This window comes from Sciurus carolinensis, assembly GCF_902686445.1.
Source record: "Sciurus carolinensis chromosome 14 unlocalized genomic scaffold, mSciCar1.2 scaffold_123_arrow_ctg1, whole genome shotgun sequence".
Classification (NCBI taxonomy): Eukaryota; Metazoa; Chordata; class Mammalia; order Rodentia; family Sciuridae; genus Sciurus; species Sciurus carolinensis.
In genome coordinates this window covers 171,583-190,049 of record NW_025920108.1, presented here as the reverse complement: position 1 = coordinate 190,049, position 18,467 = coordinate 171,583, and the positions used below count along the sequence as shown (strand labels likewise).

Genomic DNA, 18,467 nt, shown 5'->3' with positions numbered 1-18,467 from the left:
TCTTGCCTCTAATGTGCCCTGATGACTAAGTCTGGTGATGGCGTGAGAAGAGGCGCTGGGAGGAAGGGTGATGTATGGTGATGCTGGATGGAGAGCAAAAAGCGTGGTGAGAGGACCTGAGCAGGCACAGCTGCCACACTCCCTGGACCCAGGGCAAGAGAGAATAAATGTTGATTAGTGTTGATTTTATCTGACAAATGCCTGTAAAGTGACAGTTAGGTTAAGCTGCACTAAAAGAGAACAATTAATCTTGGTCTGGTTTAAACAGAGTATATTAATTTGTGTCATTTTTACTAAGTCGCATGAGAAAGGTCCCTTGCTGCTTTGCATCTGACTGCCTTGGTGTTTGGCAGCCTCCCCACCCCCATGCCTCACAACAGACATCAGGGTGACTGGATGGCAGCATCAAATTCAAATGGCACAGCAGGGGAGCAGGGACCAAGGCTCCTCTCTTGGATTAAGAAAATAAACTCCCAGGGTGTTGGCATAGCAACAGCATTTCAGACCAACTGCTATATATTCAGTGATTAATAAGTGAACATTTTTTACAGTTTTTCCTCCTTTCCTCCACACCCCCCACCTTCAGAACACCCCCTCCCCACACACACTTCACCCTCCTACAGAAGAGGAAGGAAAGAGGCTGAAGCCTCATCCACAGCCTGGGGACAGCTCACCTGCCAGGCCCTGTAGCTGCAGGACCCCTGGGCAGATGCTCATAAAAGCCCCACACACCTGAGCCCCCGAGTGCTCACCAAGGTACTGGCCACAGCAGGCCCCAGCCCTCAATGTTAGACTCTTCAAGTCCTGACAGGCTAGGGAAAAGCTGAAGCTACCACTACTCCCAGAGAAGGGCATTTCCTGTGACAAAGACTCTGAGCTCCTATTCTATGGAAAGGGCCACAGTTTTGTCAGAATGTGAAGGGACATGTGATGTAGAAATTCTCCTGCAGGAAAGGGGAGTGCTCAGGCTTAATAACCAGGCTTAAGAGGGTGCTGAGTGAAACTCCAGAGATTAGGAAAGCCCCCACTGCTCTTTGCTCCCACCCAATCCCCATGTACAGTGACTGAGTAACAACCTAGTAAGTTGCTGCTGGAAAGGTACCACGAACAGCACAACAGAGTGGTTTGGGGAAGTGTCCAATTAGCTTTCACTTGGCCATCACTTTCTCCCTGTCAGGCCTGGGAAAGTAGTGTCCAACGCCCTGCACATTACTTGGCTCTGAGTGTAGGGCAGGGGGAGGTCAAACTCATCTTCAAGCTGGTGGATATCAGCAGCAGAGTGTCATGTATCCTACTCAAGAGCCCAAGGGGATCAGAAGGTACTTTCAAACAGGGTGGAGCTGGAAGTGCACAGTAGGAAGCCTATTTCCCATGAGTCTCCTCTGCTTCTTTCTAGCCTGACCCTGACCTTCTCTGCTGCACTGGATAACCTGGGATCAGCTCATCACTTCTCTGCTTCTGACCCTCTCCCCATTGCATTGCATCTCAGTGGAGATAGTAAGCCCTAAAAACAAAGCCGGTGGCCAACTGCAAATATGAGTTTCAGCTCAAAGCCAGAATGCTCCATCTTCACACTCAGGTTGCTTTCTGTTAATTCTTATCTTTTTTTTTGTTCCAGGGGTGGAACCCAGGGGCACTCAACCACTGAGCCACATTACCAGCCCTTTTTACTTTTTATTTTGAGACAGGGCCTCACTTAGTTGCTGAGTTTGGCTTTGAACTTGTGATCTTCCTGCCTCAGTCTTCCAAACCACCAGGATTACAGGTGTACACCACCTTGCCCAGCCTCTGGTAGCTTTTGGGATGGTTGGAGAACAATCCATCCATACAGGGGCAGATGAACACTCTGCTATGTAACCCAAGTTAACCACACCTATTTATTTGCTGGAAGTGATCCGCTCCCTTGTTGGCAGACTTGAAACCCCAGTACTTCACAAATGTTGGAGAGTAGAAGTCCACAGAGCTCCTGGTGCCTTTATTCCATTCCAATGATTCCTCAGGCTAGTGGTAGGATAAAGCCCCTGAGCATGGCTGCCCTACTGGTCTCCAGAAGTGGCCTTTCAGTACTACTGAGGAAGACAGCATGAAATCTTTTATCTGATGGAAACTTTATTAGAAAAAAATTCTTTCACTCTATTTTCCAAATCATAAGATCATCAGAATCACCACTGAATCTGCACACAATGAGAGATAAGTGAGAGAAATGAAGGTGTGAATTGAATTAGGAGAGAGCCACTGAGGAGCTGCAAGTGCACCCACCCAGCTCAGTCCTGTTCCAGCCTGAGAGAAGGCCGAGTTGACACCCATCACCTCTAAAGCCACCCTTCCTGGTACAAAGTCAATTTAGATCTACTCTGAGAACCTCTAAGTAGTGCTTTTAAGTGTTTGTAATGGAGTCATCTGGGGTGGAGTTGTTCAATTTGCCAGAGAGATTAGACAATGTCACTTTTCACAAGTTAAGAGCAATGGAAAGTAAAAGAAATGCTCCAAAACCTTGCAAGCCCTTTCCAGAAGGGTCAGCACAAGGATCCCTGTGCCAGGGAGTTCTGCATTCACTGGGAGGCAGCACAGGCTGAGAGGGTCATGGACCAGCCCAGGACCCAAGTTTCGGTCCCTGCAGGACTGCTGAGCAGGGTGCACCACCACCAGCAGCAGAAACTGGATGAAAAGGAGGTGAGAGATGTTGAAGTGTTTTGGGGTGAAGACAGAACCCACTGAAAGGACATCCATGAAGAAGTTTGGGAAATGTGTGCACTCATCCTTAACTAGCCCCTGATGTGAAAGCACTATGCTGTTACAGAGATTTAAAACAGACCAGATGGCAGGGTGAACACAGCAATGGTCCATGTCTGCAGATTCAATTAACCACAGACCAAAAATAATAAAAAAATGTTTTATCTGTGGCAAACATGGGGAGACCTTCCCTTTGTGTTACTCCCTGAACAAGCAGCATGGCTATTTCCCAGCATCTGCATTGCATTTGGTATTGAAAGTATTGAAAGTCCTCTAAAGGTCATTGAAGGTATAAGGGAGGCAGGCACAGGTCACAGGCCCACACCTAACTATGCCACTTTACACAGGGACATAGGCATCCTTAGACTGTGGCATCCTGGAAAAGGCAGAGGGAGTGGGTCCTGGAATCAATTTCCCAAGAAACTGGGGGATGACCATGCACTTTAAGATGGCCTCTTACACAAACCCTGGTCCAGGGAGAAGGGCCCCCAGCCAAACAAATCTTGAGGTGCTGACTACTGCATCATGCATACACCTCTGGGAGATTTACAGCTGAGGAGGACATGATACAGCTCAGAGACACCCTGCAACTGACAGCTCTTGAACTCACAGAGTTGTTTGACAACACCTTTCCTCTCCCACATGGGTGCAGTAAGAAGTGGCACAGGGTTATTAAAAATGGCAATCACATTCTTTTGTGATGCTTTGTGGGCACTCAGCTGCTCCAAGATGAGGTTGAATATCTCCTTCCCATCCCCTACCTGCCAGAAACTCACTGAAGTGAAAGATGAACATAAACCTCATCCTTTTTCTGAGAAGCTTATGGCCACAGAAGTTGCTGCTGAGACTCTGGGTGAAGATGGGAAGGATTATGTGGTACAGATCAGTGGTGGGAATGACAAGCAGGTTTTTCCTTAAAGCAGTTGCCTCAATTCAGCGCCAGTTCACCTGCTACTGAATAAGGGACACTACTGCCATAGACAAAGGTGAACTGCAGAGAGAGTGCCAACTTGTATGAGGTTGCATTGTGGGTGCAAATCTGAGCATTCTCAACTTGGTTATCATAAAAAAAGGGGAGAAGAACTTCCCTGGGCCTATGGATACTACTGTACCTCATCGACTGGGACCCCAAAGAACTAGTAGAATCCACAAACTTTTCAATCTCTCTAAGGAAGATGTTGTCCACCAATATGTTGTCAGAAGACCCTTAAACAAGGAAGGTAAAAATATTTAGGACCAAAGCATGATTCAGTGTCTTGTTTCTCCACATGTCCTGCAACACAAAGGTTGGTGTTTAAATCTGAAGAAACAGTATGATGAGAAGGATAAGGAAGAGACTGCAGAATGTGCCCAACTTTTAGCCAAGAGAATAAAGAAGCCAAAGAAAAACACCAGGAACAGACTGTCAAGAGACATACTCTGTCCTCTCTGAGAGCTTCTAAGTCTGAGTCCAGTCAAAAATAAGAATTTTTAAGAGTAATAAATAAGTAAGATTGTTGGGGTACTGCGGACCCCCAGCCCTTCGGCGTGGCCAAGATGGCGCCTGGCAAGGTGCCAAGGAAGTGCTGAGAACAAAACCAGGTACCTCCAGCAGACTAATTCTCTCTGCCAACAAGTGGCGTTATTTGAGGAAGTTAATGTGATTGGCCATGGGTCCTCGTGGACACTGCATGATTGCTATATCCACACTATTGTGCTCCATTACTGTCCATGCTTTCCCCTCGTGATCTATAAGCTGATTGGTTGTTGTATGTAATGTAAGGTGCTTGCAAGAGCGGCCCGCCGCCGGGCCAGCCAGAAGTAACTGTAGCAGAAAATAAAGAACTTGCCCCGATCCGGTTTCGTGTTTCTCTGCGGGCAGGGGACGCGATAAATGGTGCCAAATCAAGACCGGGAACGAGAAAAAATATAAGGATAAGTTCACATAAGTTTTTAAATCAAGACAAATTAGTCCGAGAGTAAAAAGGTGAGACGTCTCGAGGTTCGCGGAGCTGCGACAATTCATCACAAAAGGATCCCTGTAGGAGGGACGAGTCATAAAAAGAGGATCCCCATAGGAGGGAAGAGTCATAACAAAAGGATCCCCGTGGGAGGGACGATTCATCACAAAAGGATCCCCATAGGAGGGACGAGTGAAGTGGCCAGATACAGATTTATATAGTGGTACCAAACAGTGTATGTGTGTGCGTGCGTGAGTGAGCGTGTGTGCGTGCGCACGCCTGTCTTTTGTTTGTGTGTTTAAACTAGTAAACTACCTCATAGTACTGTAAAATTTAATCATGGGAACGGATCTGTCTAAGATTAGAATGCAGCGGCCTCTTAGAGAACTCTTAAAAAATCACGGAACTCCATTGAAGGCAAACACGACCTTAAAGTTTCTAGATACTGTAGAGAAAGTCTCTCCGTGGTTTTTAGACGAGGGATTATTAAATCTTCCTCAGTGGGAACAGCTAGGAGAGGATTTGCGCGACGCGGAGAGACGCGAGCCTTTGCCAATGGGAACTCTGGCAATATGGTCACTTGTTAAATCTTGTTTAAAAAAAAAAAAAAAAATCTTGTTTGATGCAGCAAGGTAAATCAAAAAACCCTTTTAGGGATTTAAAGGGGCCTTTAGAAGAAGGAAGTCAGATCTTAGAAGAAATTAAAGAGGAACGATCATGTTCTCAGACTTCAGAAAGAGAAAATTATACGGAAAGAGAAAGTTCTGAAGAAGAACTTACTGGGGAGGAGCTTGAAGAAGCTATGGGAAAGTTAAGCGTGCAACCTGAGCGCCATCTAGCGTCTAGACAGCTTAATACACCTATTGCCCCCAGTGCACCACCTATGGAGTTTAAGGAAAAGGAAAACTACAGCAGACATAGAGGGTGGGCCTCCTTACAAAATGCTACATATCCAGTATTTGAGGATGCCCAAAATCAAAGTTTTCATCAGCTATTAGATTTTAAAATGGTTAAACAGCTAAAAGAAGCAGTGAGCACTTATGGGCCTCAATCGGCTTTTACAGTCTCACTGGTAGAGACCATGATGTCCTTAAATATGCTACCTTTGGATTGGACTAATTTAGCTAGAGCAACCTTGTCAGGGGGACAGTATCTTATGTGGAAAACAGCTTGGCAGGAAATTTCAATGGACACTGCAAGGCGCAATGCAACTTCAGGGAATCCACAGGTAGACAGAGACATGTTGATGGGAACAGGGCCTTATGAGGGAGTCCAGGCACAGATTAATTATCATCCTGCAGTGTATGCTCAAATTGCTGTGGCTGCTATTAAAGCATGGAAAACCCTACAAGGGTCAGGAGATTTACAAGGACAGTTGTCAAAAGTTACCCAAGGAAGTAATGAGCCCTATGCAGACTTTGTTGATAGATTAATTCAAGCAGCTTCTAGAATTTTTGGAGATGCTGATCAAGAAATGCCATTGATAAAACAGTTAGCCTATGAACAAGCCAATAAATGGTGCAAAGATGCCATCAGGCCATGGAGAAATAAAGACTTGACTACTTATTTAAGAGTCTGCAAAGACATTAATGAGGCCTCTGGAAATAGTGCTGCATTTATTGCTGCACTCGACAGACAAACCTCTGTTCTTGCCACAGCATTAGCACAAAGAGGAGGGAGTAAAAAAAGAGGATCTCCTGGTTCCTGCTTCACATGTGGACAAATGGGACATTTGAGAGCATGTTGCCCTTCCAGGAACAATGGCCAAGGAAAGGGGCCTAAGTTATGTCCTCGGTGTAAAAGAGGAAATCATTGGCTTAGTGAATGTTATTCTGTTAGGGACAATGAAGGGAATCTTTTACCAACTAACCCCAAGTTACAAAAAAACGGGGTGAGGGGCCAATCCTGGGGCCCACAACAAATATACGGGGTGATTCAACAAGTGCCACGACAGTGGTATCCTCCAACTGAGAAGGGAATGAAGCTCAGGAAAGAAGAGCCACCTCAGGAAGTGCAGGATTGGATATCTGTGCCACCTCCAGACTCGTATTAACCCCTGATATGGGTGTACAAATGGTAGACACAGATTGGGAAGGAAATATTCTGACAAATTCAGTAGGATTGCTTCTAGGCAGAAGTTCTTCTACCTTAAGAGGTCTTATAGTCCACCCAGGAGTAATTGACCCTGATTTTCAAGGACAAGTTAGGGCTATGGTTTCTTCACCCAAAGGAATCACAGTCATTTCTCCAGGAGATAGGATGGCACAAATGTTAATTTTACCTAGTCAGCATTCCTTGTGGCCTAGTAAGAAAACAATAAGGGGAAATAACGGATTTGGGTTTACAGGAGGAACCTGGGCTAATTTTACTATGGACCTCCAAGATAGGCCCATAATGCAGTTAATAGTGGGACATAAACCTTTTATAGGATTACTGGACACAGGAGCTGATAAAAGTATAATAAGTGAAGCAGTTTGGCCCAAAGGTTGGCCTGTAGTTACAGCTAATCAAAATTTACAAGGTTTGGGCGTGGCTCAATCACCTAACCAGAGTGTTGCTTCGCTGTCCTGGAGGGATAATGAGGGCCATTCAGGAATTTTTCAACCATATATCTGTAAAATACCTATTTCCTTATGGGGGAGGGATGTCTTAACTCAAATGAATGCTAAATTAACAACAAATATTAATTCTAAACCTGTGACACATATGATGAAAAAGATGCAATATACAGAAAATCAAGGGTTAGGTCGAGAACAACAGGGATCACTACAACCCTTGCCCTTACCTCCTCCAAAAAATGATTTCAGAGGGCTGGGTTTTATGTAGGGGCCACTGTTATTACACCAATTCCAATAGTTTGGAAAAATGATGAGCCACAATGGATTCAACAGTGGCCCCTTACTACAGTAAAGTTGGAAGCGGCTCATAAATTAGTACAAGAACAAGTACAGGCAGGACATTTACAACCTTCCACTTCTCCCTGGAATACTCCTATCTTTGTCATTAAGAAAAAGTCTGGAAAGTGCAGACTATTACATGATTTAAGAGCCATTAATGCACAGATGTTCCCTATGGGTCCTATACAACGGGGATTGCCTTTAGTTACAGCTTTACCTAAAAATTGGCCCACTGTCATTTTAGATTTAAAAGATTGTTTTTTCTCAATCCCATTACATAGAAGGGATTGTTGGCGGTTTGCTTTTACCTTACCTTCTCTCAATCATGCACAGCCTGACCAAAGATTTGAGTGGACTGTGTTGCCTCAAGGCATGACTAATAGTCCCACGTTATGCCAAATATATGTAGATAAAGCCTTAAAACCTACAAGAGACAATTTTCCAGATTTGTTGATTTATCATTATATGGATGATATCCTTATCTGCCACAAAAACAGACAATTCTTGGAAAAGGCTTTACAATTTTTAATTTCCACTCTACAACAGTATGGCTTAAACATTTCTCCAGAAAAGCTACAAATGGGAGAAACTCAAGAATATCTAGGTACTAAGCTTACAGCTACTATGGTAAAGCCTTTAAAATTAACCATTAGAACCGATAAGCTTAAAAATCTAAATGATTTTCAAAAACTCCTTGGAGATATAAATTGGATTAGGCCATATTTAAAGATTACCACAGGAGAGCTGAAACCTCTATTTAATATACTTAAAGGAGACCCTAATCTCCATTCTCCGAGAGTCCTTACTTCGGAAGCACAAAAGGTTCTCACGTTGGTAGAACAGAGATTGCAATCAGATTATACAGAAAGATGTGATCCATCCCAACCTCTAATGTTGATTATTATCCCAGAACAACATAGCCCATATGGAATTCTATGGCAAGGAGGACCTTTACAGAGTATCAATCTCCCAGCATCGCCCACAAAACAGTTACAAACATTTCCTAAGGCAATAGCTCAGTTGATATACAAAGGGTTAGAAGCCTGTATTACCATATTTGGAAGTCACCCTAAGGTCATTATTATTCCCTATACTAAACTACAAATGCAGTGGTTGATTCAGCATGATGATGATTGGGCTATTTTATATTGCTCAACCACAGCAACATTTGATAATCATTATCCTAAACATCCATGGATACAGTTTTGTAAAAATACTCCAATTATATTTCCAAAAATTACAAAGACCCAGCCTTTGCATCATTGTCAAACAATATTTACTGATGGATCTAAAAATGGAGTGGGAGCAGTAATAGTTGGAGATAAAACTGAAACCATCATTCTCCCTTCCTCGTCTGCCCAAGTAGTGGAGCTTGCTGCAGTAGTCTTAGCTTTTAATATCATGAAAGATCAACCTTTTAATCTGTTATCTGACAGTTATTATATAGTACAATCAATACCTTGTTTAGAAACTGTGCCTTATATTCCCGATGGATCCACAGTTGCTCCTTATTTTCGAACCTTGCGTGCCCTAATTTTAGACCGCAAATACCCTTTTTATGTTGGACATATTAGAGCTCATTCTGGCCTACGAGGACCACTTGCCAAAGCAAATGCTAAGGCTGATAAAGCCACAAAAACCATCTTTGCTTTTACACTATTTGAACAAGCTAAGATGTTTCATTCACAATTTCATGTTAATTCTACTACTCTTAGAAGAAAGTTCAATATTTCTAAAGATGTTGCTAGACAAATTGTTAAAACATGTCAACATTGTGCCACCCTATTGCCAGTACAGTCTGTTGGAGTAAATCCCAGAGGACTGTTACCTAATCATATTTGGCAAATGGATGTAACTCATATTCCTGAATTCGGTACTGTAAAGTATGTACATGTTTCAGTAGACACCGCTTCAGGAGTAATTATGGCCTCAGCTCACACTGGTGAAAAGGTTAAAGATGTTATACAACATTGTTTACAAGCATTTGCAGCCTGGGGCGTTCCAAGAATCATCAAAACTGATAATGGGCCAGCTTACACATCCAAAAGTTTTCTTCTATTCACAAAAAATTTTGGTATACAACTTATCACAGGAATTCCTTATAATCCTCAAGGACAAGGAATAGTAGAACAAACTCATTTAACATTAAAAAGTTGTTTAATAAAAAAAAAGGGGGAATAGGTGCTGACTTTAGAGCACCTAAAGACAAACTAAATTTAGTACTCTTTATTTTAAATTTTTTAAATGTGGACAAAAATGGAAGCACGGCTGCAGAGAGACATGCTAATCCCGCAAGTACTCAAATGTGGGTAAAGTGGAAAGATATTCTCACAGGTACATGGAAAGGTCCAGATCCAGTTCTTCGGTGGGTCCGAGGGTCTGTTTGTGTCTTCCCACAGGATCAGCAAACACCAATTTGGATACCTGAAAGGTTGACCAGACTGGTGCATCAAAGTAACGATGAAGAACATCGTGCTGATAAGCGCCCTGCTAATGATGATGTTGACACTGGTGAAGACACGAGAATTATGGGCGATAGTTAAAGCCTGGCCATATCCTTTACCGTTAACTAATACTTCCTCTTTACTTCCTCCGTTGTTCACCACCAAGATGGCTACAGGATTACCCACCACATCTTTTGATCCAGATACTCATCTATATAATTTTTCCACTTTCTCCCTTCCTGGAACCTTGTGCTTTGATATACCTGAGGATAATGCTATTAGTAGTAATGACTTTAACCCTTGTATTGTTCTCCAAAAGCAGGTACAGGGTTTCTTTACATCCAGGGATTCTCCTGATGCTCTACCCAAACGCTACGGTATGCTTGGTGGTCACATTGTTAATGGTACATACATAACCGTATCAGTGGAAGAATGGGAAGGGGCAGCCACCTTGATTACAGGACTTATACCTCACAGATTACCACTTCCCACTAATGGATTTAAAACTCCTAGACTTTTTCCTCCATGTAAACCAAAATTTTCCACACTTCCTACCTGGACAGGTTGTCAAGATGCTGAGCAAGCAGCTCCAGTTCAACATGGATTTTTCTTCACACCAAATTTTACTTCTCAGCGTACCACTGATGATTTTGATGATTATGATAGAAGGCACACTAATCCTTTTGATAATTGGTTGCTATTTACCTCGACTTCAGGATATACTAACTTACAACCCTTTTTTGCTCTTAAAGGAGGTTCTTTCAGACAATGCGAATGGACTTCTAGGAAGTGGACTGGAATTGACAAGAGTGGAGCCAGGACTACTACTAATTGTACTCAAAATCTTTCATTCTTGTCCACCCCAGTCTGTGTGTTCCCTCCTTTTATGTTTTTACTAACTAACACTAATAGCACAAACCTTAATTGCTCTCAATCTAGATGCTACCTTTCTCAATGTTGGAATGCTACCAATTTCTCCCGAGCAGTCGTCATGCGAATTCCTACTTTTCTGCCTATGCCAGTTTCTGTTACAGATGATGAATTGCCAGTATTGCTTTCCAGAAATAAGAGGGACTTTGGAATCACCGTAGCAGTCATTACCACCATAGTTGCATCAGCAGCAGCAGCCGCCGCAGCAGCTGTAGCCTTGACGACATCAGTACAGTCAGCAACTAAGCTTAATGAAGTGGTCCAGCAGATAGCTACTGCTCTGTCTACTCAACAAACAGTGGATCAACACCTAAAAGCAGGACTACTTTTGGTGAACCAGCGTGTGGACTTACTTCAAGAACAGATGGACCTTTTACAAGAACTGTTAAGCGTGGGGTGTATTTATCATATGACGGGACTGTGCGTTACACCTGTAGCTTACCATAACTTCAGCTATGCAGCAAACTTGTCTAGAATGTTATCTGTTCAGCTTCGTACCAACTGGTCTTATAAATTTGATAATCTTACTGTCATTCTTAGATCACAAATTGTTAGCCTTAATTCTACTAGAGTTAATGTAGCCCCTATATCTGAAATGCAAAATTGGTTATCTTCTTCCTTCAGTTTTGTAAAGCAATGGGCAGGAATGGGAGCATTGTGTGTGCTAATGATCATTACAATTATCTTCCTCACACGCTTTATCATGCGTATACGCCAAGTTCATGCCAGAGATCGCATCATTTTCCATCAAGCCATGATGGCCTTAGAGGCTGGCAGCTCTCCTCAAGTCTGGCTGAGCATGCTGGATTGGTAGTCAATGACGGGTAAGGAAGGAGGTAACCACGTACCGACCTAAGACAGGAGCTGTAGCATGCTCTGCAGTTATCCGATGACGGGTAAGGACGATGGTTGACCACTCCGCCTAAGACAGGCACGATCCCGAGCCAGCATTCTTTTAATAAATAAAAAAGGGGGAGCTGTCGGGGTACTGCGGACCCCCAGCCCTTCGGCGTGGCCAAGATGGCGCCTGGCAAGGTGCCAAGGAAGTGCTGAGAACAAAACCAGGTACTTCCAGCAGACTAATTCTCTCTGCCAACAAGTGGCGTTATTTGAGGAAGTTAATGTGATTGGCCATGGGTCCTCGTGGACACTGCATGATTGCTATATCCACACTATTGTGCTCCATTACTGTCCATGCTTTCCCCTCGTGATCTATAAGCTGATTGGTTGTTGTATGTAATGTAAGGCGCTTGCAAGAGCGGCCCGCCGCCGCGGCCAGCCAGAAGTAACTGCTAGCAGAAAATAAAGAACTTGCCCCGATCCGGTTTCGGGACGCGATATAAGATCAGGCCTTCAAAAAAATGGCAATAATATCTAGTTTCAAACTGGAGAGATGACAATAGTGAACCACCAACCACAGCCTCAAGTGGCTAGCCAGGTGACCACCTGTTTTATCCATAGCCCCTGGGCCCTGTATGATGGACAACAGGCAGTTGAAGGTAGTGACCGAGGGGAAAGGTCAACCCTGTGACCAAGAGTCACAGCCCACAAGTAGGCTCACAGGGGCTGGACCTTGTCACCTTGCTCCCACTTCTCCACCCATCAGGCCACCCAGCCACAGGCTGGGCCACCATCTCCCAAGGACTGAGGAGGGGAGAGCATGTGGCCCATGAATATGAAGTCAAACAGGGCCATGGCACAGCCCAGGTGGAGGCAAGTGGGGAGGAGGCATCAGGAAGGTCCCAGAAGCTCCAGTCCAGATCCACCCTTCAGTCCTAGAATGAAAAAAAAATTATTCATCTCACTTGAACGTCCACCTAAAAATCTGCAGGTTAGGACAAACATATTCCATTCCTGGAAGAGTCATGATGAGGATCATGTAAAATAATCCATGTCTTATAACCTCTGTGCCTTAACACATGATCAGCATCAATAAATATCAGCAATTATCACTTCACTGAAAAGGCCCCGATCACCTAAAAAAATGCTGTTTCCTCTTGTCAGCATCACAGAAATGCAGTTGAGGATTTTTGTTTCACTGTTACATGAAATGTTTTTGCCTTGGAATTCATCAGAAAACGTGACTCTTGAGCCTTCCCTGGGAATCTCAGTGTTAGGTTGAGATGGCCTTGATCAGCCTGTCCTTGTGAATGGACTTCTGGGTTTGTGACCTCAGTAGCTCTGAGGTATGGTCTGGCCAATGCAGGCCCTCCCCTGTTGTTCACTCACACTCCAGGGAGGACCACCCAACTCGAGGCTCACCCAATGCAGCTGTGATTTGGTGTGACCCATGTTTTCTATCAGCACTGAAAGATCAGTAGGCCACTACACACCAGAGGAATGGGCCTAATGAAGGTGGGGAGGAGGATCTGGGGGCAGGGTGCAGCAGAACACCCAAGATGGACACAAGGACTGAGGTGTGGACAGGAACGGGTTCATCCTTGCCTGGGCACTGAAGCCCATTCCCACAGTCCAGCCTTGGAAAAACCACCATTCCATAGTTCACTGGGGATCTCATGCAGCTGCTCCAGAGGCCCATGTGCAGAGACAAAGCCAACCTTCCTGCCCCTACCCAAGGTGCACAAGGCCACATTCCAGTCCATGTTGACACTGCCTGGGTTTCCACCTCCGGAGACCACAGGGGATCCCAGGAAGGCCCCCAGTAACCAAGTTGCCATCACCCTGGGCAGTGCCAATTCCTGGCCCAACATCCAAGACCCTGCCAGGCACATCCCACGCAGGGAGGCCAAATCCCACAGGTAACAGGTCTGTGGTCGCTTGCCACCCTACCCAACCCTCCACTCCTTCTCCAACTCCCCTCTGTGCCAGGCCACTTGTGACTGTCTTGGGGCTTTATTTAGCTGGGCAGGCACAAATAAATGCTGTTCTCAGAGAGTCCCTGTCCAGAAAACCAACACCAGCCAGGTCAGCCTGGTACCCTGGTCATGTTCAGGAAACTCACATCAAGTCATTCATGCAGAGTGGGGGGCAGGTGGTTGATGAACTCAGTTGACCACAAAGGTCATCATGGTGCTCAGCACTGAGAAGACAGTGGGAGCCCCTCTCTGTGCTGAGACGCTGATCTACAAAAGTACAGGAATCCTTTTATAACTTTATCTCTTAGGATGAAGACAACTGAACTTAGAGAGAAAGGCAGCGACTTTGTTTTTTTTTAAATTCCTAGGGTTATTTGAAAAATAATTTCAGGCACAAGTAGAAGTTGAAATCCTGTGTTCAACAAGAGCAGGCCGAACTTCAGAAGGTGAACCAGAGAAAAAGGAGAATGGTCCCCTTTCACTCTTTCCCTAGGGGTAACTTCATGTGGGAATGGGGCCCATGAACTCCCTTTCTCCCCACAGAGCAAATAGTGTTGGTCTGCGCTAGCCAGGGACATGGGTGAGAGCCATTGCTGCTGACTGTTCCCTGAAGACATGGTTGTCCTTACTTTGCCCAGTGAGAACTGCAAGCCTTTGCAGCCCATGCCTTATAGTGGCTGCCACACTTGGAGCATGAGTTTGCGAGACCCACCAGCAGTGGGTGGCAAGCCTGCACAGAAGCTGTAGGAGGGAACATGGATGGTGCCACACACCAGGCATCACAGTCCTCAGATATGGCTCCCAGGTCCTGCAGCCAGAGAGGGGTGTGTCCTCAGCCAGGCCCCTGGTCTCTGTGCCTCACTCTACCCATCAGTAAAATGAATGGGTTTGCACTAGCTCATCTCCAGAGCACACCACCCTGAACACATCTTGCATTGTGGTCATGCACACCCCACCCACACAGAAGGTCCCAGAAATGGAATCACACATCCATCCCTCATACCACCATGCCAGGGATTGTACTGGCCTGGGCTCTTCAGCTCCTAGGTCTTCAACCCCAACCATCCATCCCACAGAAATGCCCCCAGAAGGCCATCCCTGGCAGACAGGGCTCCCTGCTCAAGTTCTTCAGGGCAAGACAGAGTCCTGCCTCTACGTCTTCTGAGGTTCTCTCAGCCCAGGGGTCTCCAAGTGCCTGAGTGGCAGGCCAGCAGCAACCCCACACCAATCACAGTGTGCTTAGGAGAGACCCTGTCTCAGGCTCAAAGTCAGTCACCTCCTGAAGTGGGCTTTGATTCTTTGTTTCCTCCCAAGGCAACTTCTCCAGAGATGGAGAAGGCAAGAAAATGTTCATGTTGTCAACCAGAAGTTTCCATTCACTGATCAGTTAAAACCATGGAACATGGGCTACATATCAGGCACCATGTTGACTGCTAGGGTCATCAGGGCATGGGGCTCCCACAGACACCTGCAGATGCCAACAGCCAGCCAGGACTGACAGGCATACCTGGAGAGTCAAGAGTGGCAGTGTGGCAGCCTGACATCTGAGCTGGGTGGCAGGGGAGGATAGGTGGGTCTGCAAGGTTCAGAGGGATACTTGTGGCAAAGGACACCCTGCAGAGGTTGAGACTCAGCAAAGGAAAGTCTGCTCTAAGAAGAGGGAGGGGTGGAGTGGTGGACTAGAGCCTTTCCCTGCACCCAGCATGGTTCTGAGGTGCACATCCAGGAGCTGACTTCAATGACTGCCCACAGGATAACAGGACATTACAACAAAAATCAGAACATAGGACTGAACCAATCACCTAAATCTTTGAGACATAAATGCTAAGAAACAAGAAGGCAAAAATAATCCTTTAAAAAGGTAAGGTATAGAACAATATGCACAGTACTATACAATTTGCACACGTCTGTAATCCCAGAGACCCAGGAAACTGAGGTAGGAGGATCACAAACTGAAAGCCAGTCTCAGCAACATAGCAAGGTCCTAAGTAACTTAGTGAGACCCCATCTCTAAATAAAATTTTAAAAAATGGGCTAGGGTTGTGACTTAGTGGTAAAGTGCCCTCGGGTTCAATCCATGGTACCGAATATTTTATATACATAAAAAATATATTGTAAAAACATTTTTTGGAAGAGGTTCTTTAATACAATCCTCCTGTTGTGCTCCAGGGGCCACATGCTGCTATAAACTCTGTATTAAGTCATTTAACCTGCCTAGTAACCTTGTAAGGTTTCCTGCTCCTCAGACATGCCAGATAGCTCACATAACTTGCTTATCACTCTTCAATCAACAACAGGGCTGGCAGGCACCAGATTGGGCTCTGTTCCCAGTGCTCTTGCCACTGTGCTTCTGGGCCTCTGAGGAGCCCCCAGAACCAGAAAGCATGCTGGGGATGCAGGTGGGAACCCTGTTCATTCCTGATTGGTGCCAGGCAATTCTCCCTGTAGAATCTTTTGTAACTATGGATTCAAAATAAGCAAGCATAAGACTCAGAACTAGGGTTTTTCTGGAGACGTAGGACCACAGGCATTACCCAAAAAAGGCCTGGGCAGCTCACTGAGAGAAGTGTGCCCTGCTGCCACCAGGTGTGCAGCACTGCCCAGGAAAGCCAGGCCTGGCCAGGACAGTCACCCAGACACCGCCTTTCAGGTGCCACTTCCCAGTTCTGTCTCAGCTGGCAGAAGCTCAGTACCAACACACTGAAAAGGAAGAGGTGGTGAGAGGGCAGGAACAGAGTGACTCCCAAGCCTGCCTCACCAGGGCACTTCCCAACAGCATCCAGGGGTGGGACCAAGCAGGGAAATAACCTGCTTCCAACTGCCAACTTTAGCCTGAGCAGCCACTGGGGCCCCTCCTTGAACCAGGAGCCCATATATTAGACCATGCCATGGTTCATTTGAGTGGCCACTGGGGCCCCTCCTTGAATGAGGAGCCCATATATTAGACCATGCCATGGTTCATTTCAGCAAAAATTAGCTAGCATTCTTCTGACCTGGGGCAAAAAATTCCCTCCTGAGAAATAACATTACATCATGTTATTTCCTGAGAAATAGCATTACATCATGTTGCCTGGTAAGGTCAGGTTTGCTGGGTTGGAGTTAAAGTGAGCTGGAGAAATGAGTGGGAGGCCAGGTGCAGGGCAGGCCCAATGCCCACCCCTTCAGGTCCAGGGGCTGCCCCCACCTCACCCCTCCTGTGAGGCCCACCACCCTTGTCCTAGTCTCCAGGCAGAGTAAGTGAGCCAAGTCTTCTCAACCCCAGGACACAAAGGACAGCAATATTTAGAACAAGATGGTGAAGTTTAGGGGAAACTTTTTTCTCCTGAGCAAGACTCACTTTTCTAAACAGACAACCAAAGGGAGAAGTAGGCTCCTGGTAGTGGTGTGCACAAAAAGGCCAGAACTGTGTTTGAAAGACAGACTGAACATGGCCCAGTGCTGGAGGGAGGAATCTCAACAAGAAGGGCCAAGTACACATCCAGCCATTCAGCCAGGAATTCTGCACACTGCCAGACAAAGGAAGTCAGGGGAGGGTGGTGGGGCCAGGAGAGCAGAGTGGCACTAGGAGGGTGGAGGTGAGGGGTGCAGGGACAGAGAAGCTAAGGTGGGGCACTGGCAGAGGGATTAAAGACTGTTTGCAGATAAAACATGAGGCAAAGGATTTATGTTGAGAGAAAGTTCAGGAAATAAAAAGCAAGACAAATGCAAGCCAGCCTGGCTGGAGACAGAATTTATTTTGCTGGTCAAACATTTAATTTGATTTTCTCTTCTTTTCCCTCAACTCCCAGCTCAGCCCTGGAGGAGCACAGAGCAGGCACATGTGCCATCTGTGGCAGAACTGCCTACTTTTGGCAGGAGGGCCAAGCACTCTAGACTGCCCACTGGTCCTCAGTAAAGGGAGCCAGCTCCATGCAGCCCCATGACAATTCAGAATGATAGGCCTCATTTCCCCATAACCAGAGAGCACTGGACACAGCAAATGGGGTCTGGTGGCTCTCCTGGGACTCCATCCTTGGGTGCTAATCACTTATAAAAGCTGCTCCAGCACCCCTGATCCATCCTGGCTGCATCACCAGCAGTTAACAGGCAGCCACACAGACTGCTGGGTTCCAGGTTGTCACACTCTGCTTTTATGCTAACCTCACCACATTTTCTTTGAGACACAACAGAGACCCCCCCAATTAAAGTGGGTGGCGCCTTTTGGCACAAGTGCTTTCCCACAGAGGCTTGGAAGCAGCCCTCCCTGCTTCAGAAAGGAGGAGGGCCTGGACCATTCTGCAAGCTCAGAGCTGATTTCCTCACTGCTCGAGTCCTCCAAGTCTGTCTTCCAATGGCCAGGAGTGTTCTCAGAGCCAGAGAGAGTTATACTGGGGCTGAGAGCCAGCAGGGACATGGGGAGGGCAGACAGAAGAGTGGCCACCAGGCCCTCAGTCCTGGGCCCCCCATAGCAAGGGCAAAGTGCAGGAAGGATGGACTTCTGGAGCCCCAGGCACATGAGTGCCAGTCCTAGGGCCTCTTGATTGCTTCTGCTACTGTAGAGAGGGCTTTGTGCTGACACCCCATTCCTGCACTGTCCTGCTTTGTTGAAAATGGCCAAGACCTGTCTGACTCTTCTTTTTCTGGATCCCTCCAATGCCCTGCTGTGTGTCATAGAGAGAGCCTGATGCAAACCGGGCTCTGGATCTGGTGTACAGATTACAGCCCTTG

At 46.0% G+C, this 18,467-nt stretch overlaps 1 pseudogene; it reads left to right on the top strand.

Moving 5' to 3' along the window:
* Nucleotides 1-3,462: 3,462 nt before the first annotated feature.
* Nucleotides 3,463-4,197, top strand: LOC124973313 (40S ribosomal protein S6-like; annotated as a pseudogene).
* Nucleotides 4,198-18,467: the final 14,270 nt, after the last annotated feature.